At 45.5% G+C, this 24,633-nt stretch overlaps 1 protein-coding gene across 2 annotated transcripts in view; it reads right to left on the reverse strand.

Moving 5' to 3' along the window:
- Nucleotides 1–23,461, reverse strand: part of RAP1A (RAP1A, member of RAS oncogene family) — a 42,208-nt gene extending 18,747 nt beyond the window's left edge. Inside the window, exons 1-2 of one of the 2 annotated variants that reach the window (XM_072844604.1) lie at nucleotides 23,311–23,461; nucleotides 3,662–3,731 (exon numbers count right to left, since the gene is read on the reverse strand). The gene's annotated coding sequence lies outside the window, so the exon portion shown is untranslated. Of the gene's footprint in view, nucleotides 1–3,661; nucleotides 3,732–22,642; nucleotides 22,904–23,310 lie in introns of those variants that run through there. The other variant, XM_072844605.1, reaches the window with a different exon arrangement.
- Between the last annotated feature and the right edge of the window lie 1,172 nt (nucleotides 23,462–24,633).

Below are 24,633 nucleotides of genomic sequence, written 5' to 3' on the forward strand. Positions count from 1 at the left end.
TGAGTACCGGGCAAGAAAATTAGATTAGAAAGATGCAAGTAGAGAGCTTTACTTCTCCCACCCACCCCCAGCAGGGAAGGATTTAGGTCAGTATTTTCTCTCTGGAAAAGGTCAGGCCTAACTTAGGGCTGCCAAGGCAGAACCTCTCTGCTCACCCAAGCAAGGACTCTGCCTTTTTATGGAAATCTTGCAACTCCCTCAACTCGCTACGCAGCACCAGAAAACTGCTCATTCTCACCGAGATTCCCTGACAAATAAGGCAAATGACAAAGCTGGTGATAAACATTTTACACTATGTTTACATTACAAGCCAGGCTGGGCTGTCCCTATCAACAGAGCTCAGGCAAACAATGACCTCAGCAGCTAATTATCTTCCCCCTCTTCCCCAGCAAGATAGCACTTTCTTCCCAAGTAAGGCTTCAGAAACACGAGTGCTATGAGGCTGGGCAAGCTGCATTTCTCAAAGGCATTTCAAACTAACGTTGCCCCAGGATTTATGGGTTCACTGGCTACAGTTTGAGGATTGCTTTAAAAATAAAAACATATTCCAAGTAGTTCGATAGAGAAATGTATCACCTTGTCGACTACCGTTAACAGCGGTCTGCGAAGAACAGGGATCGTATTTTTAGCTTTGCAACTGTGGACAAGTCCCTGACAATCTGTGTCTCAAGTTTATATAATCATTAAATCGGGACAGGTTTTTTTTCTATCATTTAAATTCCCCAGGGAGAGCTATAAAACACAGAGTCAAGAGGAAACGCATGTGCTGCTGCTGCACAGCCACAGCCAGTCCCTGCCAGAGCTGCACCAGGACTGGCCGCTGAACAGGTTACTGGAGACCTTGCCCAACCATCCTACTTTTAACCCTCACCCCTCAACCACAGTATGTTTCATGGTCTAAATGTGACCCAAGTACAGGTTTAAACAAAAATAAAAAAAATCCCACGTGCAGCTGGAGAGAGGTATACAAATTCTGCAGCCGGTTTAGCGCAACTTTAAGCTCTTTTTAAAGTCAGAAAAACAGAAATACAGGGCTCGCCTGCCCGCGCTGAGGCTCTCTGCAGCCACATAGCCAAGCCGCACTTCCCTCACCCAAGCCTTAGAGGGGGAATAAAGCTGAAGCTATCAGCAGCAGCCCATAGTTTTAAGCACCTTGGGGTGGTTTTTCTTCAACTCTTGAAACCTCTATGAGCTGCAGTTGCTTAACTTCATAGAAATTCTGAAACCAAGTCAAACTGAAACGGATTTTCCAGAATGGTAACTTTGAACATCCAAAAGCAGAGCAAGCAATGTCTATGAACTCTAGTACATTGACAATTTTGGTTAAGACTCTGTCAGCTGTAAGTTCTTCTGCTTGAAAACTTCCCCGAGAAGTAACATTCACTTCCTTTCTCTCAAAAATCATGATTTTGGATGGGAAGGAGAGGGGAATTCCAATTAGAAATTATTTTCCCCTTGATAATCCTAACAAATTCAAAGGCGATGCATTTTTTATAAAGTATAAATGCAACTTATTGATCCAGTTTATCTTCATCTTCCTACAGTTCCACAGCCTGTTCCACCCAAGAAAACCCAGAAAGCAATCAAGCTAAGGGTTAAATTTAGCTGTGAACTCTTTCACTTCTTATTTATAGTAAAAATACTTGTGGGAAAGTTTCAGCTGGGAGCAGTACAAGACTAACTTCTCATTTCTTCTCTACAGTATTTGCTGATTTTTTTTTTCAGGTGCAACAGGAAACCAAGATCCTGAAACGCACGAGCCTTATTACTGTAAACCCCACACGCCTTAATTATCTTGTAGCTCTTTCACAAATATGTTAATGTTATCTGTTTATACAACATGAATAGAGTGCTCGAGAAATTACTATGCTGCATCCTAGCCAACTTTTCATTTGGCAACTGTTTATGCCCACCTAAATACAGTTAGACACAGTAGCATTCATTTCCATCCAGAGCTCTGCGTAGTGGAGTTGCATGCTGTAAAGCAACGGCTACGTTTCAAAATGGAATGGAATTACGAGTAAGTGTTTCTTTCGATTCAAGAAAAGAATATGATCGCTAAGGAGTGTGAAAAATCACTTTTAGTGTTGTCATAAATGTTGTGAAACTGGTCTCATTAGTTCTGAATGCTGTGGTGCAAAAATAAAGCAAAAGCTGAGCAGGTCTCCTTGCTCGTGCTCCCTTTCCCCACACACACCCAGCAGGACAGCCGTGGGGCACAGAGCACATTTCACACTACCCCACCCACCACTGCCCTCAGCAGCAGGCTCCCTCCTCCCCGCCGTAACAGACTCTCCAACCTACCCAGCACCTGTACAGCCACTTTAAATACAGAGTAATAAATTAGTAGGGTTCAGATTTCATCTATAATAATGAACAAACTTTGCTTCTACACTGCGAAACACCTGACACCTCGGGATTAATCTCTTCTTTTCTTTATTATTTAACAGGAGCATCTCTTTTCTGCTGCTACTGTCACCAACGCTGCCTGAGAAGCGACAGAAATGCATGCTCAGCTATTCACAGCATCAGCCCCCAACTGCCCAGCTCCTTCCTGAAGGAAGAGTGAAGGGCCCTACCCTGTGAACAGATGGAGAGGTGAAGAAAAGATGCAGGATATTTGTTTTAACATACAAAAATGCAAGGCAGTGCAGGCAGGATGGCAGAAGGATCTCTGAGAAGGACCAGCAGATAGATGCAAACGCAGATGAAGCTGTAACCTGAAACGCGGCTCCAAGCGCCCGCTCACCTGCATCTTTATTCAGCCAAGCACTCACGCACTCTCTTAACTGCACAAATCATCTTTCGCCCTGTTGCAACCAAGTGGCTGAATCGGGTACAAAGCAGCAAAACTTGCAAGGTATTTCCCAACCAGCGGAAGAAGCCAGGCAGAGGCTGTGGGCAGGGTGGTGTGGGGAGAATGGCCGAGGCCTTTCAGGAGATAAACCTGACACAAAAATTAGCTGCTCCTGTTACAAAAGTTTTACCAGCTTATCAAGAAGTTTGTAATTTGGGTGGTGGGGAGAGAGAAGCCTAAACAAAGAAGATAAGCAAACACAGCACTGAAAGAGAGTGGGTGCAAGAACTTCACGATAACCTGAAATGTGTCGTGCACCCTGTGAAATGCAAATGCCCGAGTACAAATTTATACATCTGAGGAAGGCGGTTTGTATTCATTAGTTTCTCCTTCCTTCTCCAAACACTGATGGAGCTACGAGTAACAGGAGGTGCAGATATGCTGCTCAGTGTGAGGAAGACAGCAGTAAGAGCACGTGGTCTGGCAGTTTCACATAACTTTATGAAACATTGGCCATAACTGATGACACAATCCCCGTTAAGTAAGAGGATAACAAAAGACTAAAAAAAAAACAAAAAAACAAAAAAAAACCCCAATCAAAGCAGACACATTCTTGATTCAGCCTCAAAAAAAGTGGACTGTAATCATAGATTTGTATTTTGTACCACAGCAGAGGACATCAGGAAAGACAGAACGCAGAACTTCAGGGTTTCTTTTCCCCACTACATGAAACAGAGTTCAGGCAACTTTTTATTTTAAACAACATATTATACACTTAACAATTCTCAAATTTCCCCAACTGCCAATGTTTTCACAGTTAGCAATTTAATTTGAAATATATTGAGAACATTAAAAAACTCATACCTTGGCATAAAAGATCTCTCATCAGTGTTAGCAGCCCTACTGAAGGTTTTTCCAGGCTCCCTACAAGGGACTAAAAAAAAAAAAAAAAGAATTTATCATTTTTCAAATGATAGTATATGTAAGCATCAAACAGTTTCAAACCAAAATACGCCTGTTACAAAATTTGCTCTTTACTTTATCAACGGAGCTCTACGCAATTTCTGAATACTTGAATCAAATTACCCTAAAGACAAGAACTCCAGCACAATTTAACCTCGCCGCTGGGACAGTGAAAGACTGGGGGGGCTCAGGTGGAAACCAGTGGCAAAACACGGTTTCTACTTGATTACATCATTAAAAAAACGCTTTACAAACTGGACTTGCAGTTAAGGTAAACCATAGGAAGAAGACACAAAATTGAAATTTCTTAGGTTAAAAAGTAAAAAAAAAATAAATATCAAGCTCACAACCATAAAGTTCACATTTCTGTTTAATACAGGACAGCATTGCTTTTGGAAGCGAGAAGTAAAACTTATCCCTGTGCTATGCAGCTCCTGGAGCAGCATCAGCTCAGCCATCCAATCTTTCACGTCCAGTGACGAAGCTTCGGTCTGAAAACAGAGTAACCTTGGCCGAGGAGTCTCGTTTCCCAAGAGCCGCAGCACATCCACCGCCCTGCTCGGCACGGGCTGGGCCAGATGCAGCCGGGCTACAGAGCCAAAACGCTCCTGCGCCTCCGGCCCCGGCCCGGCGGCCGAAGAGCGGCAAGAGGGCAGGACTGCGCTCCCGCTGCGTGGGCCTCACCTCCCACGGGCTCTGGCAAGGGCTGCTCACCCTGCCGCCTCCTTGGCTTCAGATTTCATTTAGGAGCACAGGTCACTTGAGGTTTGGGGGGTTTCCCCCCCTCCCCCTTTTTTTATTTTAATGACAATTTCAAGTTCCCGATTTTTGTCTACCAGATTTGACAGCAATAAAATACAGTCTGCAGACATGGTAGGAAAAGATTGCCATCACAGGGAGAAGTACTTCTCTCTTCTTATGCACTGTTTTCAAATTGTTATCTAAATAGCTTGTCTGTTGTTCCCTTTATATCAATTTTTACTGGATTTATGTGAAGTTATCCCTTCTGTCCACAATCCCCTGTACCTGTTAGTTGATGACTGCATTTGCAAGAAGTTCACATGCATTTCCGAAGTCTCACTTTTTCCCTTTCCTCTGGCAACACCTTCTACCTCAATACCATGGATTTCACCCCCAAATACACGCTGACGGCTATCCTCTCTCGATTTCTGACCATTCATTGTTCAGCTAACCCAGGGGTGGGAATTTTAAAGAACAGTTCAATGACCAACTCCTACTGAAAGTCAACAGGATCTGGGCTCCCACATCCCTTCTTCCAACTTACTTGAAACTCCTTCACACCTGCAGCACGCTGTGCCTGCACCAGCATGGGAAAGCATTACCCCAGAAACCTGGGGAAACGTGTTTCTGAAGAACAAGCTGCAAATAACAGATCAGCCAAGATATTTTAAAACTGCGTCAGCACTAAATGAGTCAGAAGGCCACGGCTGGACGGAGAGGCGAGAGGGAGGCATCTGCTCCTCTGCAGCTCCCACTTGCTGCAGCGAAGCCGCTCAGGCAGGCGCTGGCGTTACACGGCAGCTGAAGCAGGGCTGGAAATGCCACCGAGGGCACTGGCTGGGCTTCCACTGCGCTCTGAGCACACGTCCAACAGGTAGGTATAAACAGGCACAGACACTTTTTAACAGATTAACAGACTCCATCCATTCTGCCAAACTGGATTAATCAAACCCTCACCCGAACACCGGCTGCTACGGATCTCCAAGCGCTCTGGAGCTTCCTGTGCTCTCCAGGCTCTTTACTCCTCTCCCCCAGTTTGCTTTTCCCACAACAAAAAGACAACTTTCTCCTGCAGGAGAGATGGACACTGCTAAGTCAAATCACCATTTCCTGTTGGACTTCTTCTCCCTAATATAGTCTACACAAAACTTCACTTACAAAAGACAAACTGAGGTCAGCCTAACCCCGCTTGAGGTTGTATCAAGTTTGCAATACATTTTAAGAGATGAAAATGTAGTATTTTCTGCTATCAAGAACGCAGGAGAAAGCTGGCTACATTTAAAGCTGCCCAGTGACCCTGAGTGACCACAAAGGGGAGAAACCATCACTTCACCGCTCTCAATTGGCATTGCCATGGTATAATCCAATGACTGTTGCATCACCTACAAAGTAAAATTATTTGACGGAATCCATTAGGTTTCTTTCTTTCTTGTAAGAAACATACTGTGCAACCGTGTGGTACCTCTGCAGGGAGGCTGCACCACACGCCAGTGCCAGGCGCAGTAACACTGCACACAGGAAACAGAAGCGTCAGGCACTGATGCTATCAAGGTCCCTCCGAAACGAATCTGGCATCCTGTCCCATACCTTTCCAGCCCGTGCACGAGCCCTGCCGTGCCTCTCTCCCCGCTTCCCCTCCAGCCACCTGGGTGGCCCCCACACCGCAGTGGGACAGAGGGGGACAGGCCGTCCTCCCAGCCCTGCCAGCACAGACCTCACGTGTGTGACACTACTTGAAGAGCATCTACAAGCCGTGAAAAAGGAAAAGGGCGGAGGGGAGAGTATGGAGGTGCATCCAGACAGAGGATGTGGCTTCTCGACAGTGCTCAAGAGCAGGGCAAGTCCCAGTGCCACCGTCCCCCTGCCCCAGTAACCCTGCTGGCTCCTTGTCCACCTGTTTTAAAAGATCGTAATACTTGCGGTATCACAATCCTTTGTTCAGTAAGAGTGAACTCCAGCAGCAGTAATGCTTCAGACAGTAATTATACCCGTGGCTACACCCTGCTGCTACGACAGGCAGAGTCCTCTGCCTTCAGCCTTTTACAGGTTCAGCACCAGCTACACCAAAGTCTCTGTTCACTACTAAAAGCCTACAGCTCTGTGTTTCTCTCTGTTTTTGGAGTAGCAGATCAACATCCATAGATAAGTCTGCCAAGCAAGTGCTGTATTGCAGGAAGCCTTGTATTTTGCTTTTCCCTGCCAACCCCGGTCCTGGCTCCCCCAGCCCTGCCGACTCCAGAGCCTGCAGCCTGGGAAGCGCAGACTTATCCCGACATCGACGGGCAGCCACTGTCTTTCACTAAGAGCCCAGGCAGCAGGGTCCCGTCCTGCCCACAGGCTTTGACCGCGTAAGCGAAGAGGCCGAAGATGAGGTGGTACTTCCCGATCCACGGGCGGGGCAGGACACTCGCTCGCCCTGTGCTGCCAGTGCTCTGGGGGCACAGCAAGAGAAGCTCTTGGAAAGCATCCCTGGTCCTTCAAGCCCCAGATGAGACTGTCTGGCTTGACGTGGCTACCTGCTCTTCCCAAGAGCATTTCTGAAAGCTTCCGAGGGATAAAAGAAGCAATTGTTCCCCTTTTAACACTAGAGTCATAGGAAGTTTAAATGAAAAACTAGTAATTTGTTTTTTCAAAGTTTTGGTTTTTTGGTTTTTTTTGGTTTTTTTTAGCAGCTCTGCATCCAACACTCCAGAGCCATGGGCATGTGCCACCTTGGAACCACAGAAATCAAAGTGTTGCAGAAACAGATAAAGAAGTTGTCATAATCCTTGTCAAATATTTTTCCAAATGTAATAGCAAGTGAGTCTACAGCAAAGCAGAGTTCATTCAGGCAGCTATTGCTGCAAGCATTTGCTTGGATCCAATTTATACACACCTCAAAACAGGGATTTTTAGTGAAAGTGCTGACACAGTCTCAGCTATAGGACTGAAGACAGATGACAACTCAGCAATGCAGACCGCATTTTCACTCAAGAAGCACAACGCACAGCCCTAGTTTAAAAAAGGGTGAGAGAAAAGGAACAGAAAAAAGCGAGGCACCAAACGAGCACACACCAAACCACAAGCACCAGTTCCTAGAGACAACATGAAATGGCCTCTCAAGGTGCAGCTTCTACAGCCACGTGCACTGATAACCTGACACGTGTTTTGCTCTCTTGCTGTTCCCCGGAAAGATGCACCGTGGTGTCCCTGAGACAGAGGGGCAGGGAGCAAACACCACACACCCAGCTTTAGGGAAGAAAAAAAGAGAATAACCGAATAACCTCCTTCTGAGCGCTGGCTTGCTCATCACCCACACCTCCCTTTTTCTAGTGGTCTGATTTTCACATGCGGAAATCAAAATATTCAACATTTCCAAGGGGAAATGTGCTGTCAGCATTTTACAGATTTGGGAGAGAAACACGCAGATGGCTGCGTGAACTCCAGCACCTCCCGTCCCGGGCTGGCTGCACTGCCCCAGCAGCCATCGCGTTCCCATTTCCCCGAAAGAGGGGCAGATTCTTGGGACGTTACAGCCACATCTCTCGGTTATTTTTACCCTGGCAGTTAAATACTGAATCAAGGCTACTATAAACAAACCTGTTTAATTTTGAACTTGTAAATGTTCTTCATGCCAGTTTTAAGTTACTATAAACTAGGCCATGAAAAGGGGTGGATTTTTTTTTTTAAAGTGTCTACTAAACATTGCTCAATACTCCACCAAAATCCCTTCATTACTCATAGCCGTGTTTGCAAAACAAACTCAAATCCAGCACTTCTGCAAAGGAAAGATTTACGACGATCAAAATCACACTAAAACTGACAGATCCCCTCCACAAGAAAAAGCCCCAAACAAATAGAAAGAGTGATACAGCAGTGAAGGCTGGAAACACGAGACCTGGGCTCTACCCTTGGCTTCACCGAGGACCGGCCCTTGCCAAACCGTAGGCTGCAAACTGCCAGCGGCACCGCGCTGGTTTGGCCGCCCAGCCCCGGCGCTGCCGAACGACAGCTCAGCTCACCATCTGCTCCCTAATTAGTTATTTGTTATACCCATGTTCTTAGATATTAAATTACTCAATGAAGTCGAAAGTGCATTAAATACTTCCCTAATATTAATCAGAGCTGTGAACAATCACGCAATTGTTACATGCGACCTACGGAAACATGGCGGGAAGAGGGATGGCGGATCACAAATGAAAGGGTGTTTGTCTGCAAATCGCACAATTAATTAACAGACACCTCCCCTAAAAAGCAGCAAGACTAATATTGCCATAGACTTACCCTCTTAGTTTGCACAGAATTTACTTAAATAATAAAAATCACTGCCATGGACTCACTTGCCAAGTCCCTTCCCCAAGGCAGTCAATCTCCCTGTCTTTAGGGTACACAGAAAACCTCCTCCACCTTGCCTGAGGCCATCAACATCAGAAAAATGGGGGGGGGGAGGGGGGAAGAGAAAAAAAAGACAAGACTAAGCAGAAAGCAGGACTTCAATGTGACTTTAAAGTACAATTTGACAAGCCTCCATTCACACGATTTTCAGTCTGCCTCCATTTTATTACTCATTATCGCTGCGGTATCTGACACCCAAGTAAATGTATTTTATATGTCAACATTATATAATAGCATACATCTTTTATACATTATGGCAGGAATCTCATCCTCAATTTTACAATTTTAACAGTAAAAACATTACTATTTCCACTGACTGCTGTCAGCATCAAATCAGATACAAATCAAGGCAACAAGCATATAGCTAACTGTCTGCATAACCGTGTTGTGGGATGAGTCACTACCCAACCGCGGAGCATTACTGATTCTGCAGTATACATCCTGTCCCCCTAGGTTTATAAGCTTCTCTTCTCCTAAATTCAACGCAGGCCAAAACCTGAGTTATTTCTTGTAAAAACAAGGAAAACATTTTGGTTCCAGGCAAGAATTTACATTGCCTAATCAACCTATTTTATACTTCAGTAACTTCAGCATCAGAAAACAGGTATTTTGGACATTCAGAAACACACGTACTCCTCAGGGGAAGCCTAAGTATGCCAAAGAGCTGAAGCAACTCATAAGTGAGTTCCAATTCCCGACAATAAGACTTCGGAATTAAATCTAATCCTGAACCACTACTGTGCTGAAAAGTTATAGTTACTTTAATAAAGTAACTATAAACTGAATTCATTGTGATTACTGAGAAGTGTAACAATATCTCAATAGTAACATTCTAATGTTTCTAAAAGAGAACTTTCACCAATAATTCATAAATTTACAAACAAGAAGGCAGCAACATTTTAATAATATACACCTTGTCCAAGTGAGGCAATCACAATTCAGTAACTTAAATCTAAATACATTCTTTTTTTTCTTTTTGAAGTACTAGGTAAAAACAAAAAATCACAGCGAGAAGCACATGCAAAAAATAAGCTGGTGACAAGCCAAATAAGCAAACAGATATTTGAGAACACAAGAGAAAAACGACATTGTTCTGAGATGTTATTTGAAGTGTTCGACCGGAAAAGGCAAGAGACCAGCCTTCAAATCTTGCACATATCCATTCTCAAGAACTCAGGTCCCGACCGTGTGCTCCTCTGAACCACAATCAAAGCACCAGTTTCTGCATAATTTCACATCTTCCGCGGTGTATTGTGAAGGTTACTGATGCAGGGCCAAAGCCATAAAAGCCTGGGCTAAGAGCAAAGTCCTCTAGCAACAGAGCTGTCCTTTCTGACTTCAGTGTTGTGCTGAACTGGAGCTTTGAGCAAATTAACTACAGCACCCACAAACAAGTCAGAGAACAAACTTCTCTGAAAATAGCAATAGTTCTGGAATTTGAGAAAGTGATTCCATGCACAAACATACTGAGACTGACCTTCCTCAGGCTGTAATCTTTTCTGCAACCAGCTTCATGCTGAGCTTGCAATTTTAAATATCATCATGTTAACTTCTATGGAAGTGACTGCCTACTTACTCATTTTCAATTGCTTTGCTATAGAAGCACTCCAGGCAAGGAACAAGTACTCTGGGCAGCTAAAGCTTGCCATGCTGAAACGGCTAATTTATTTTTTGTCCTATTGGTCTGCATTTGCAGAAAGTTGCTAGGGACATGTGCCAGACAGACAAAGACAGGGGAAAGGAAGCCAGAAGCAAAACTCAAAGACCAACACACACTGCATCCCCAAATTAGAACAAAACGCTACGTCACTCGCTGCAATTGGCAGCCTCCCCTCCGAACGGACTGCAGCACTGCTGCACATTCAATACTAACGAGCACTGATCTGCAAACGGGAGGAAAGACACCCACCTAAGCTGTGCAGATTTGGGAGAAAATAGACTTTTCCTCAATTATATATATATAAAAAAAGAGTTTAATAGGAAGTATTGTGTGGCCACTTTATGGAAACAGCATGGCGATGCACCACACAGCTAATGCCTGTGTAGCGACAGCCGGCGGAACAGAGGTCCTCCCAAGTGACACCACGGTCACCCTCAGCTGCTTCTCCTTTTCTCATCTAGAGCTACTTGAGTATCTTCAGCAGAGGGGTCTCCACAATTCAGAGGAGTTCTCAACAGCTTTTCCTTTCCCCCTTCCTCATCAGCAAAACATGTAAAAGTTAAAGGGCATAAACATGAGACGTAGAAGCCAATCATGGGACTTCCTCCATCTGTTGTCTACCACATGCACAACTTGCCACTGATTTTTAAGGCCTATAAATTTTTTTTCTCTATTTTCTTTATTGGAAAAATGGAAATTTTTCCAATTTTCACCATTTTCTAGTGGAAAAAATGTTCTGACCTTTTTTAAATGCAGATTAAATTCCAGACAGACTCTAGGAGGCTCAATCATAGCAAAACACCAACTACATTATACTTGGTAAGAATAATTTGTTGTGCTGATAGTAGCTTGGCAACATTCTTAACTATGTTCTTCCTGGTTTATATAATTAGAGTAAATAAGTGACATGAGGTAGGTAGATTGTCACTGCTGTTTTAGCTTGCACTTTAATTGTTTTATTTCTGCAGTAATAGTGACCAGACACCGGTCACAAAGCCCAGGCACTGGTCACTGCCGGGGGCTGGAATCCAGTTTGTCCTTATGTGGTCTCCAGCATTGAACCTTGGGTGGAGAAACCAATACCGCTTCCTCCCGATTCAGGTTTCTTTGAAACTTCTTGAAAAAACTGTAGAGGTTTAAACTGCTCTTCAAATGTATTTCTACCCACCAGTGATAAATTCTAAGAATAATATTAAGCCTCTAACAAAGCGTCATCTGGTCGCATGGACCACTGCCCAGCTTTTCAGGAGACTGGGATAACTTACAAATTCCAGAAAATATTAAGATCCTTTAAATCTTCCCAGCAAAGCTGCAATAATCAATTTGTGCGTATACACTGCATTTGACCATGTAGACCAATCTAAAGGTCAGGTTTGCATATACAGTCTAGAGATTTTCACTGCCTTAAAAACACTTTACTGTTTCGTGTGCATCAGCCACAAGCAACCAAAACACCTACCGTTCCCACGCAACTGCGGCTAATTAAACGCCTGTTTTAACAATGATTTTTTGAATGAAAAGCCCCACTGACCATATGGCCACTTAATACTACATTGTTTATCAGTTTAAAACCCCTACAGCAATGAGTAGCCATGTAACGAGTACCTAAATACAGTTAATGATACCGTAAAGTAGACCTGTACCTCTTTGAAACGTTTCCATGGCAAATCTTAAGGCTTAATAGGAACCTGAATAGCAGTAAGTTAATGTACAGAATTGACTTTAAACAGAGAAAAAGTAACAGTTTCATTACTTATTAGAATGAAATTAAGTTATTTAATATGGTACTTAATCCTTCAGTATTTAGCTCAGTCCCTTAATGCTGCTTCCTGGAACCTCGGGGCAGAGGGAGGTGGAAACTGAATTTTCTTTTACAACAAAAATGAAATTTTCTTCTACGTGAAGATTTTAACTGAAGGAATATTCAAAAATGTTATTAACACTTCAGTGCTGGAGCCCAAAGGGCATCAGAGCGAGAACTTTCAGGCCAGGAGGGTCGAGAATCAAACCGCTGGCAGATCTGACCTCTGCACTGGGGGTTCTCTGAAGTTTTTAAATCCTCCTGAATCTGCCGGGCTTAAAAGGGCAAAACTACCTCGACAATTCATCCTGGAATTTCCTTTACGGAAAATACAAGGTGACACTAACCCCTAAAGGAAATAGCTCTGATAGTTTAAATCAGTTTAAATGAGCCATTTCAGTATTTATAGGTCAAGCTTGATTACAACCAAAACAGAATATTATACAGCTGTCTTTAAACAACAACAACAAAAAAACCCCCATGGGCAGTCGGACTCCTGCTCCCAGAAGAAGAGACACTATGTTTAACTCACAAGGAAGGGAGGACACGTCCTACAGCAGCTAACAAGATGAGTACCACTGGCATCAGCTGGCTCTTCCCCACCACCTCATGAACAGCATTCAAACAGGAACGAGAAGAGTCATCTTCTATGTGTCTTTGAAATGATAAGACGTAAGGCAATAGGAAAAAAAATCTCACCCATATTAGTATGCAAATTTGTTCAACATATGGCCTGGAGACAGTCAGTTCTGCACTCTGAGAGAGACTTTAGAACATACCACACTTAATCTGAATGTTAATTGCTGTTATCTGCAATTTCGGTGCTCTCCGTTTTGGTTAGGACACCCTTCCACCGAAGTTAAAACTTCCATTCAACTGTTTTTTCTAGAGTAACTCTACAAATACAACATCAGCCGTACAAATCCATGGGCACTACCGCCACTGGTTTTAAAATAGATTTAGGAACTTTCTTAAACTTTTGCCCATCCAGATGTATTTAATATGAACTTGGCATGAAAAGGACAATAAAAGAAGTTTCAGCCTCTCAGCTCTGTAGACATGACTTAGTTTTTCTGACACCTGCTAATGGCATGCTCAGCTACCCTACGCCCCGCTCAAGCTTGCTTTAGTGCTAAATTGACTTGTACTTGGCATTGCCTTTATGATGAGGGTTTAGAGCAAACAGTTCATCTAACTGACAAAGGCTACAAAGTACTGAAATTACAGAACAAAGGAAAAGACCCACTTTTCTCAATGGTGTGATTCCGAGAAAGTGCCATGGAGCATTATAACATCTGTTTGATCACTTTAAATGAGATTCCTCAAAAAGCTTTATTGTAAATTTGAGTGCAGTCTAGTGATCAATATGCCAATATAGTGTATTCGTGAAACAAGACAAAGCCGTAATAACATTGTAATCCCTATGACTTTATAAGTGATCTGATGAGTTAAAAGCCCTAAATGCATAAATATTTCATGAGAAAGGCTGTCTGGAACCGTTTCAGTCTGTATCTTTAATCTTAATGTTATTTTCAAGCACAATTAGTGTTATAATCCAAAGCAGAAAGCAACAATTGGCTAAATTTATTTTATCTTCACCTGCATTTATTTCATAAATCCATCAAGATTTCTGTTCTTCAGGCCCGATAGCCAGTAACGGTTACCCAGCACAGTACTAACACAGCAAATCTCAGGGTAAAGCAAGATGTGCTGGAATGGGACTACTTTCGCAAAACGAGAATTGCACCAGAAATAACCTTACCCAGTGAACTATGATTTACTTTAAACTATCACGTGGTAGGTGGCATATAAAAAGATATTATTCTGCATGTCAGCTGTCTGTAATCAAAGTCTTCCTCTTCTCAGCAGCCTCTCCCTACCACTTCAAGTTTATTTGCATTAGAGAAAAGAATATTACATAAAAGCAGCATAAAAAGCACTGCAACCAATACATCCAGCCGAACTGCTCCTCCCACATACTCGGTGCTTTCCGGAGTAAGGGTCTGTTTCCAACTAAGGTGTTAAAAATGTGAGAGATGCCCGATTCCATACAGATTATTCACTTGGACAAAAACTAATAGCAGCCTTACTTCCAGAAGCACGGAGCGCTCACAACTACAGCCGCAGCCAGCTAGAGCCATAGATGCTCAGATCTTTTAAAGAGCAGATTTCATAGCTATGAGTTCACATGCAATACCCTAATTTAAATATGACAAATTCAAATTTTTTCAGTATTAGAACACTCCAGAACACAACATCATTGGATCTAACAAATATTTCAACAAAACCCCCAAACATTCCAGCCAGCCTTGAATTTGCAGTTCTAGCCACTCACAAGTGAAATGCAACTGTCTGTTTTTCTGTAATGCTCCAGCAAGCAGCAGTTATGCAATGCAACTGATTGACAAACACACTGGGTGCTACTAGTTGCAGTGCATTTCCAAAAAGCAATCTTCTCCAGTAACTTTTGACAGGGCGACAACTTCCTATTCCAGAAATGCTCATCCTAGTCCTTACCTGAGTGTATGAAGCACCAGGGCTACATGTATTTTTGACTGTCTCATTTAAGCGATTAATAAAGATCTGTTTCAGCCATAACACAGGCACTGCTTGGACATACCCAGACCTCTTGTTTCAGTGCCCCAGATGAATTTAAATACTTTCCGTCTTATCAGTATTCAAAATAAATAACAAACCATAGTGACTCAGGCCACCTGCTCAACAGGACTGTTATTGCCTAGCTCCCCATATTTTCAGTCAAAGCAAAAAGAGTGAGAAAGCCAAGCCAACCCACCTGCAGCCGTAAGCTCTAAGCAGCCCTGGAGCTTCATTTTTGCTGTTTGTCCTATGTTACCTGCTTCTTCCCCGTTATAAGAGCCCTGTGGAGGGTCGAGACTTTCCCCCAAATAAAGTATTTTGTTCCTCAAAAGAAAACAAACAGCAGTTTTCAAAACATACTACCGTCTGCTTTTATCAGCATCTGGATTTCTCAATAGAAAAAATTAAATATGCGCTTTCACCTAGGTTCACGTCAAGCCACTACAGCTGCACTGAGGAAGTGCCTGTTCAGGTATAGCAGGTATTTCCCAACACCCAGCACCCAATACCTGCTGGACCACTCGCAGCACGGAGCAGTAACACACATCAAAACACCGTCTTCATGTGGCCACATTCAGATTCACGCAGAGCTACCCTACCTGCTCCAGCCAGCTGACACGGTGAGAAAAGAGCTCTTTGTTATGCCCTGTGGACTACTATCACAGCAGAAACAGAAACAACACAGTTTTAAATCTCATCTTTAACTAGAGGTACTGGCTACTACAATGTTGTGAGTGCAATCTGCAAATACAGAAGTTATAAAACCCAAAACAATTGGTGATCAAAATTAGGGAAGGTTTCTAGTGTCCCATTTCTTCCCACACACACCTCAAAGGATCTTCCCACAGCAGATGAATGCAGTTTAAGTTCAAACACACCATTTCTGATTAGGAATGTAACACTCAGTGCCTTCTTGAACACCAGCCATCTCCCACAGCCTCTTCATTTTAATATCATTAAATGGGCTACTTTAGACAGCCTTAATTATTGCGGTATTTGCAAGGGGAGAATTGATCTCTCAGTAACCAGCTCCTGTCCCATTCAGAGCTTTGGAGATCAAAACTTGTTTCATACCAAACCTGGAAGTGAAATGGCATCAGTAGGGTCTAGCACCAGAACAAAGTGCTTCAGCGTAAATACCAGGTCCCAACAGCTGAGCAGGTACGTGCTGGGTCCTGACGTGCTCCGCTATCACTAGGGTCTATGCAGCTTCCCCCTGCACTCCTCTTTCTTCAGAAGGGAGCTCAGAAAACAGGCATTAATTAACAAAATTATCACTATCACAGGAAAGAACAGGAAGCTTCTAATGAGCCAGTTAGCTCTGAATGGTTTTAGTCAGCCAGCAGACATGTAAAACCGACTCACAGATGATGTCTTAACAGTCACCAACACAACAAGCAAAGTCAACCAAAAAAGAAGCAGTGAAGACCCTAAATTTGTTGCAACAGAAAGGCAGCTCAATATAAACTCCCATAAATGCAGGCTGTGCCTTGCAAATAACAATCCATTACCACTGAGGAGAGAGGACACATATCCACCTATTTATCCACCACCCAGAATAAGCCGCAGGTCATGTTCTTTCCAGATGTAACAGGCAAAGCAGATAGCCACCACGTTACCTCTACTACAGTCCCAGCACAAGACCGACAGAAGGACACTGCCCTAAGTCACATGTAGTCAGGAACTGCAGTTTCTTGTTCTCTTCGCAACCCCTTCCCTCTACCAGCAGTGGTACTTGCACAACCACACAATGAGTCAGAGCAAGAAGGGATCTGGTTGAAAACTACGTATGTATTTTTGGGACTAGCTCAGTTTTCAGCTAGCTAAGCTCCCTGAGTTACTTCAACATCTAAGAGCACAAGTGTCAGAGCAAGGGGGACACTGGAGCGTGTGACTGCGTGTCGTGACCATGAAACCACAGCCTGAAGCTCTGGCCACTGGAGCTCTCACTGCATCTCGCCCACTCTACCAGGTAACACAACCATGCCACGTAAATGCAATGAAACAGGGAGTAATTCAGATTGCAATGGATCTCCAAAGGTCTCTGCTACAACCCCCTGCTCCAAACGGGGCTAGCTTCAAAGTCAGACCAGGTCACTCAAGACCTTGCCCAGTCAAGTTCTGCGTATCGCCAATGACAGAGATTCCCAAAGGTCCTGGGCAGCCCCTTCCAGTGCTTAACCGCTCCCACAGGAACAGCCTGTGGGAAAGCCTTGCTTTCACTGAAATTTCCCTTGCTGCCACTTGTCATCATGGCCTCTTGTCCCTTCAGCATGCAGCGCTGCCTCTCCTGTGCCATTGCAGGCTCCAGGAGATAGGCAGGGTCAGTCACTTGGTGACACATCTATGGATGTTGAGGTAAAACCACACTCACACCATGAGGTTTCAGAACCTACCTTGCTCATCCACGAACAGCTTTTGTCAAACATTCCCAATTTGCTTTGCTTCTAACACTACAAGGTGAACTGAACTTACCAGGCATCAAACGTCTACGTTATACATCATACCACATACGATTTGAAAAAAATCTTTTTTTTGCACATGGAAGACACTACCTACAGAAACCTAAGGTACCTGCTCTGCCCTCTCAGGCCTGCCACCCGCAGCAAATCCACTCTGACCTTGGAGGATGCTTTTTCACGGCCTGCTCTGACACCTGAGCAAAAGCAAATCAACTCAAAGCACACTCAGCTGGAGCCTCAGAGCTTACATTAAAGCCATTTAATCTTGTAGTTGCTTTCAATCCTGGTGATACTCGGTGAAATACAACTAAAACATTTTTTATATACTGTAACCAGGTTTCTCCTAAAAGTCTTACATTATTGGAACAAATGCTGTGTTGAATGCCAGGTCCACTAGCTAAACAGCAACCTTATAAAGCATATAATTTGCATTTTTAAAAAACTCAAAGGTATGGCTAGGAAAACCAGCATTTACTCTAAAATCTCATCTATTTTATAAATCAAAAGAAACCATGCATTCTGGAGAGCTTGTTTACGTATAAATCAAGAAATCTTAAGCAGAAAGTTGGACTAGGTGATCCTTGTAGATCCCTTCCAACTGAAATAGTCAATTCTATTCTGAAAGGAAAAAACTAGATGCATCCAAGGAATCTGTATTACTTATGATACAGGATTGTTGTCCAGAGAATCAGTCAGGAGGAACATCTGGCCAAACTTCACCCTGTCTATGTAACATCACACTATGGAGTTCAAACCCTTAATTTGTTTTCTGATCCCCGAGTGATCCAGCCCTAAAGATGGTAACTGCCTACAGGGGCAGCTCCGTCCTCCGACAGCTGGGACCTCCCTGGAAGCCCACAGGCAGGGACACAAACGCAGGCAGTCCAACAACAGACTGGGGATGCTTTGGAGCAGAACCGGTCATTGAGCTCAGACCAGGGCATGACAACCTCACATCAAGTCACTTAGAACACAGACTTGTCTCAAACACAAATCTAAACTACATTTGGGTTGGACTATCAAAGAATATTTAAATAAGTTATCATTCCTGCAATAACTTTTCTAGTGGTACAGGACATTTAGGGAAGAAAGCTAAAAGCAACACCGAAATACAGAATTAACGTCATATGGCTAGATACTATTTTTTCAACACGTAATTTGCAAGTATATATGCAGGCTAATCAAAGGTTATTTCTATTTCAACATACTTATACAAAAAGTGTACCCACAGATACTTTACATTATGTAATTTTTTTTAATATCCTTCTTACTCAGAAGCTATTAATGAAAGTATATCTTCTTCACACTTATTTTAATCCTTTCTCTGCTGGTATATTATTTCAACAGTTCTTCATTTAACCAACATGGAATTTTTTTTTTTTTTCATTCTAATATTAGTTGGAGACACAGAACTGGATCAGTTAGACTCCTACTCGGTTCTTGCTTCCAAGTGTGTCTGAATGCTCAACAATAAAAATTCAACAATGAGAAAGTGAAGGAGTTAAATCTATGACTTGCCTAAGAGCTCTAATCTTATTGTACAACTGCAAGGATGAATAACCTACTACTACTTCTAACTGTACGGCTTAAAAAAAAAAAAAAGTAGTCAAGCATTCTGGGAAATGTTTTACCCATAAAAATTGTGCCTCTCTTCTTGGGCTGACTAATGCAATCTATCACTTGTATATGAAGGATTGAAATAAATTCATCTTCACAACTTTATGCTCTATTTAACCATTCCCATTAACTGGAATATGCTGAACTTGATTATATGTGTAACACTAGCAGTGGAAAGCATATTATATTTTCACTCTGCTGAATAACAGCCATGAGCTAATAGAGCTGTAGTCTCATTCCAACCTGTGCTTTATGAACAAAAACCCAGATCCTCCTTTATCCTCTCTGTACTTGTGATGCTCAGATGTAATCCAGGGAGAAACCTGTTTGAGAGGTGAACTTTTCAGGACATTAATTTATACCCAGAGAGCAGTCTAGGAACCCGAATAATCTCAGATCCTGGCTGCCACCAGACTTCAGTACTGCGGCAAATAAAACAAAACACCTCACACAAGTTTTAGCATCTGAACAAGACAGACTGGATCAAACAAGATAGCTCAGCAAGATGAACTTTTCTTTCCAACTTTCTAACATCCTTACTTATCTCGGCCATTAGGTGTCATGTTTCCAGGATCAGAAGCTTTTGCAAAGTGCGAACACAAATGCCTAAGTAAAAATTTGACCCTGGGATTTATGAGCACCCCTTTAAGTAGATGCTTTCATTCAAATTCTGTTTAATTTCCTATTACCTATTAAATAAAAGAGTAAAAGCAAATCAATAACTACTGCAGAGCTCAGCATAAAATGAATTCAGGCTGTACTCTAACCACCATCCCCACTATCTCCTCTTAAAAAAAAGAAAAACCCCAAACAAACAAAAAAAACCAACCCAAACCAAAACCCACCTCAAATCAAGGCCAAAAAAAACCCCCAAACACAACCCCAGGACTTGACTGAGTTTTAAAAGTTAGGTCTCTCTTGAATCTGCTTCTGCAGAATTAAACAAAGCTACCAGAAGTGCTTGATGTTTAACATCAATCTGGCTCATCAGAAATGAAAAGAAAGCAATAACATAGGAAGTCTCCCATATTACCCTAAAAAAAGGGGGTTTGATCAGGATCCACAGCCAGCCCCAGCTGACCGAGCCCAGCAGCGCTCTGCTGAACTGATTTCAGCGCGGTTGAAAGTAACGCCGGACCAAGGGGAATTCTGAATTTCAAACAGCGGCAAGTAAAAAACATTTCAAATATAAAGATCTGAACTTTAGGTACATTCAAAAGATTCACTTCCTTTTCTCTAGTATAAACAGATACCATGTTCCTGTTCTCAGAATATTAGGATTCCTCTTGAAGATGTTTTTTTAAAAAGTCTCTGTAAAGTTGCACAGAAGCACTCTGTAAGGACAAGTTCAAAGCGCCATGGAGTACACTGCGCACGCGCATGGTACAAGAAAAAACACTGCAATATATAGTACAAACAAATGATTAGAGTTGTTTATGCCCAAGACTATGATTCAATATACAATTACAACTTTTATGTTAGAGTATGTCCACGTTACACTACTGCTATCTAGTTACGTTTCATTTTTTTAAGAACCATCCTCAGACTGGATGAACAGCCCCAAAATGTATCACAAATAGTCTATGTATATTTGCAGCTTACGGTTTCAAATATAAACCATTTTGATAAACGGTGTAAACATTAGTCTCCAAATAAAAGCATTAACTGTCACTGGAATTATACTGTGCTAGTAATTTGGTCCGTTTGGCACGCAGTCCTCTCAAAATCTTCAGCAAAGCTACTTACCCTAAAAACAGCCACACCAGAGCCAAGACACATGATGACAGACACCGCTCTTAGCTTCCTGTCAGTCTTCGGAATTACAGCTCTTGGGTCTGCCAGCACCGCTTGGGCCTACTAAATGCCATCAAGGCTTCTTTTGCACCGTGCACGGGTCCCTCCATCAGCCCAACTGCACCCTTCCGGACATACTCTCCTACGTTTACAAAAGCCCTAAGAAATATCTGCTTTTACGAAGTATAACTCACTTTTCTGTGGATGATCTCAGCCTGACAGCACACAAACACTCCTCTCCTCCTGGTGCATAGAAAATACCGCGCATGAAAACAGATTATTTTTAGAAGCAGTGTGTGTGTGCACAGCACTTCCTGTCGACTCCACCTTGAAGAACGACATATGTACTCTCATTCTCATTTCCAAAACCAGGATTTCACAACTTCTGCCACCCGGCACAACAGAGAGAAGGAAGGGACAAGCTGCTGAGAACTGCAAGTGACAGTTTCCCGGTTTCTAACTTGGCATTAAAAACTTCTGTTGGAATACGCTGTCAGTCTTCAGGGAATCGCGTCAATAAATCGATGGCGTTTTTTCTGCCACAATGATGAACAGAACATTACATGTTTTTATTTATTACACTGATCTTTTCCATAGCAACAGGATGTGAACATGGCATTCCCAGCGTAATGAAGTCCCTATAGCAACGTGATAATGATGTCAGAATTAATCAGACAGCATTTCATACTTGGGACATGGTGAACTACACTGCTTCTATAAATTAAAAAAGTCGCAGATATCACAAAGGCAAGGGAGCTCCACCTAAAACTTCCCTTTAAGTTGCCTCATTTGGGATAACTTCTCATTAAAGGCACAGACCTTTGGCTGCTAACACACTACTTTGTTTCTCCCTAGCTTCATCCGTTTACTGCCTAAAAGTCTCACAAATTCCCCCATTAAAACCCTTTCAGAATCCGAGGGATCTGCTAGCACCAGCCAGAGTTAACGACATACTGTTTCAGTAAGAAAAAGCAACAACAAAAATCACAACAGTGAAGCATTTCACGGCAGACAGCCACTCTCGACTAAACAGCCGGTTCCTCAGTTTAACTCTTCAAATAATCTGGTGTTTCTTTTTATGTGGAGCAATACTACTACTACTCGGACAGAATTATGAAAGCAACAGAAATTACAGAGTCCTGATATAATACTCCGAAGGCAGACAGGCGTTTTCAAGTCAAACGACTATTTTAAGAAATATTATCTCCCTTGTTAAGCTACTAAAAGGAAAAAACCCAGAGTTTTCATGGTTTGCCCTTCCTGTTTGCAGCTCTTTCCAAGTTGTGCGCAAAGCAAAACCCAAGAGCCAATTCCAGTTCTGTGTCGGTCGGTATCAACTCGGCGTGTCCAAACCCCAGCCCTCCCCCTGAGAAAGCTTCGCAGAAATCCCTGCACCAAAACCACCCGTATCGTAAGCAAAGACACTAATTAACGAAAAGTATCTAAACACAAAAGTTTCCCTACCCAGAGAACTGTTTAAACTGTCTCTTTAAAGCGACTGAAGGAAGCGCAAGGAACCATTTCAGAGCTGAGGTGGCCGGAGACAACCGGGCCCCGGGCCCGGAGGGCGCGGGCTGACCGGCGCCTTGCTCCGCACGGCTCACCGGGGGCTTCCACACCGAGCCGTGCCCTGGGCCCGGCTCCTCCCGCCTGCCCACACCTCCTGCCGCCCGCCGGGGCAGAGCAGCGGGCGAAGGCCGGCGCTGGCCCCGGCCATGGCCCTGGCCCCGGCCCTGACGCTGGCCCCGGCCCCGCCGCCCCCGCTCTGCCCCTCACATCTCGGGGACAGGCAGGCGGCGCGCGCTCCCCTCGAGCCCGGGACGCCCGGCGCGCACCTGGCTTCGCGGAACACCGGGAGGATTTCGGTCACTGCCCGAGGCACGGCGGCACCCTCCGCTGCGCCGAGGGCCAACCGCCCCCGCCTCGGCCCCGGCAGCCTCCCGGCGCCTGGCCGCCTTCCCTAGCCCGGAGCCCGGCCGCCCTCGCTGCCCGGGCCGGGAGCCGCCGGCCCCGGCACAGCCGCGCAAGATGGATGTCCAGCCTGCGCCCGGCGCCCGCCGGGGACGGGGCAGCCCCACCGCCGCGGGACGGGCGGCCCGGCAGCGGGGAGCCCCGCGCCGCCCCGGCCGGGGCCCAGCGCGGGCACCCGCCTCCCGCGGGCAGCCCTCCCGCCCCGCCGCGGCCAGGGCCGGGGAGAAGCCGCCTCCCCCTCGCTGCCGGCTGGGCTTCGCCGCGCCCCCGGGGAGGGAGCGCTCAGCCCGTCCGCGCTGACACCGCCTCGCTCCCCGGACCCCCGCCGCCGCCGGACCCCCGCCGCCCCCGGGCCGCCCCCCTGACCCGCTCGCTCCCGCCCCGGCGCCGGGACGCGGCCCCGCGGCCTCGCCGCGGCCAGGCCCCAGCGGGGGCACCCGGAGCCCGCCCGCCGCCACCGCCGCCCGCGGGGCCCCGCCGCGCACCGCGCCCGCTCCCTTCCCCCGCGGACCGGCGCCGCTGCCCCGCTCACCCGCCGCCTTCCGGGCCTCCCGCCGCCGCTCGGCTCGGGGCTCGGCTGCTGTGCGCGGCGGCGGCGCCGCGTCCGCTCCGCCCTCACCGGCCGCGGCCTGGGGAGGAGCCAGCGGGGCGGGCCGGGCCGGGCGGGGGCGCGGAGCCGGAGCGGCGGGAGGGGACGTGACCGGGGAGGCCCGCGAAAAGTTCCGGGCGGCGGCGGTGTCCGCGGGCCCGGGCAGGTGCCGGGGCCGCCGCCCCAGGGACCCCTCCCCGCTGGGCCCCCGGTCTGCCCCGGCCGGAGGCCACCCGCGAGGGGACTCCCGCGTCCGCCACGGGGGCCGCGGCGGCAGCTGGGCCTGGGCCTCCCGCCGCCCCTCCGTCAGCCGCCACCCGAGCGGCTTCAGGGACCCCGGCGACCCTCCCGGCCTGCCCGGGGCACCGGCTCCTCACCGCCATCGGCGAGAGCCAGCAAAGGCTGCGGGGGGCAGCCGGACACGGGCCAAGCAGCGGGTGACAGCAAAGAGAGCAGGACCCGGCCGCTGATGAGGCGAGAGCGTTTCCTTACCAAGGGGAAGGTGCTGGCGGGGCGGGCTGCCATGCCCGCGCGGGGGGCAGGACCCGAGGGGCAGCTTCGAGGCCGCCCGGGCACCGTGCACATCACTGCTGCGGGGCGCAGGGCCTCCCCTCCGCGGAGCCGCTGTCATCTCCTCACCTTCACGACTTTAAAAGTATTTCCTGAAACAGCACTTAATACTAGTGTGGTGGGTTTTTATTTTAAAAAACCATAAAGAATAAAGAACTGTAACATTGAAGTAAAATATCTCTGTAATCAAGGAGAAACAGATGAAATGCAGAAAGAGGAAGCACATGTATATCCTGATGCTGTTTTTATGTCACTTGGGGTTTGCAAGTGACAGCAGCCATGCATAAGGATCAGGTCAGAAGTTCACCATAGTCACTGCACAGGCTCTGGTGATCTGTTAGATTGCTTCCTCAGTCCCAACATAAACTATAATTCAGCTATAAAATATATACTCAAGAAAAGCTAACATCAACAGTTAATAAGTTCCAGTAAGATTTAAGGGCTTTTTTTCTGGTTAAAAGTGTATAAATGCCCCATGAAGAGCTGTAATTGCTTCCATGATTTGAACACATAGCTTTCCATAAGCATTACTTAAAATGCAGGGGGATCTCGTGTTTGCAAGCACAGCGTCACCTCATTACCTAACCGGGGACAGGGCGAGGGCTGCAGCCACCGTCCCTGGGGACGCTCAAGGTGAGGCTGCAGACAAAGGACTCGAGGTAGCAGCATCGCTCCGCAGCAGGCAGCGTACTGGCT

This window comes from Ciconia boyciana, chromosome 23 (genome assembly GCF_034638445.1).
Source record: "Ciconia boyciana chromosome 23, ASM3463844v1, whole genome shotgun sequence".
Classification (NCBI taxonomy): domain Eukaryota; kingdom Metazoa; phylum Chordata; class Aves; order Ciconiiformes; family Ciconiidae; genus Ciconia; species Ciconia boyciana.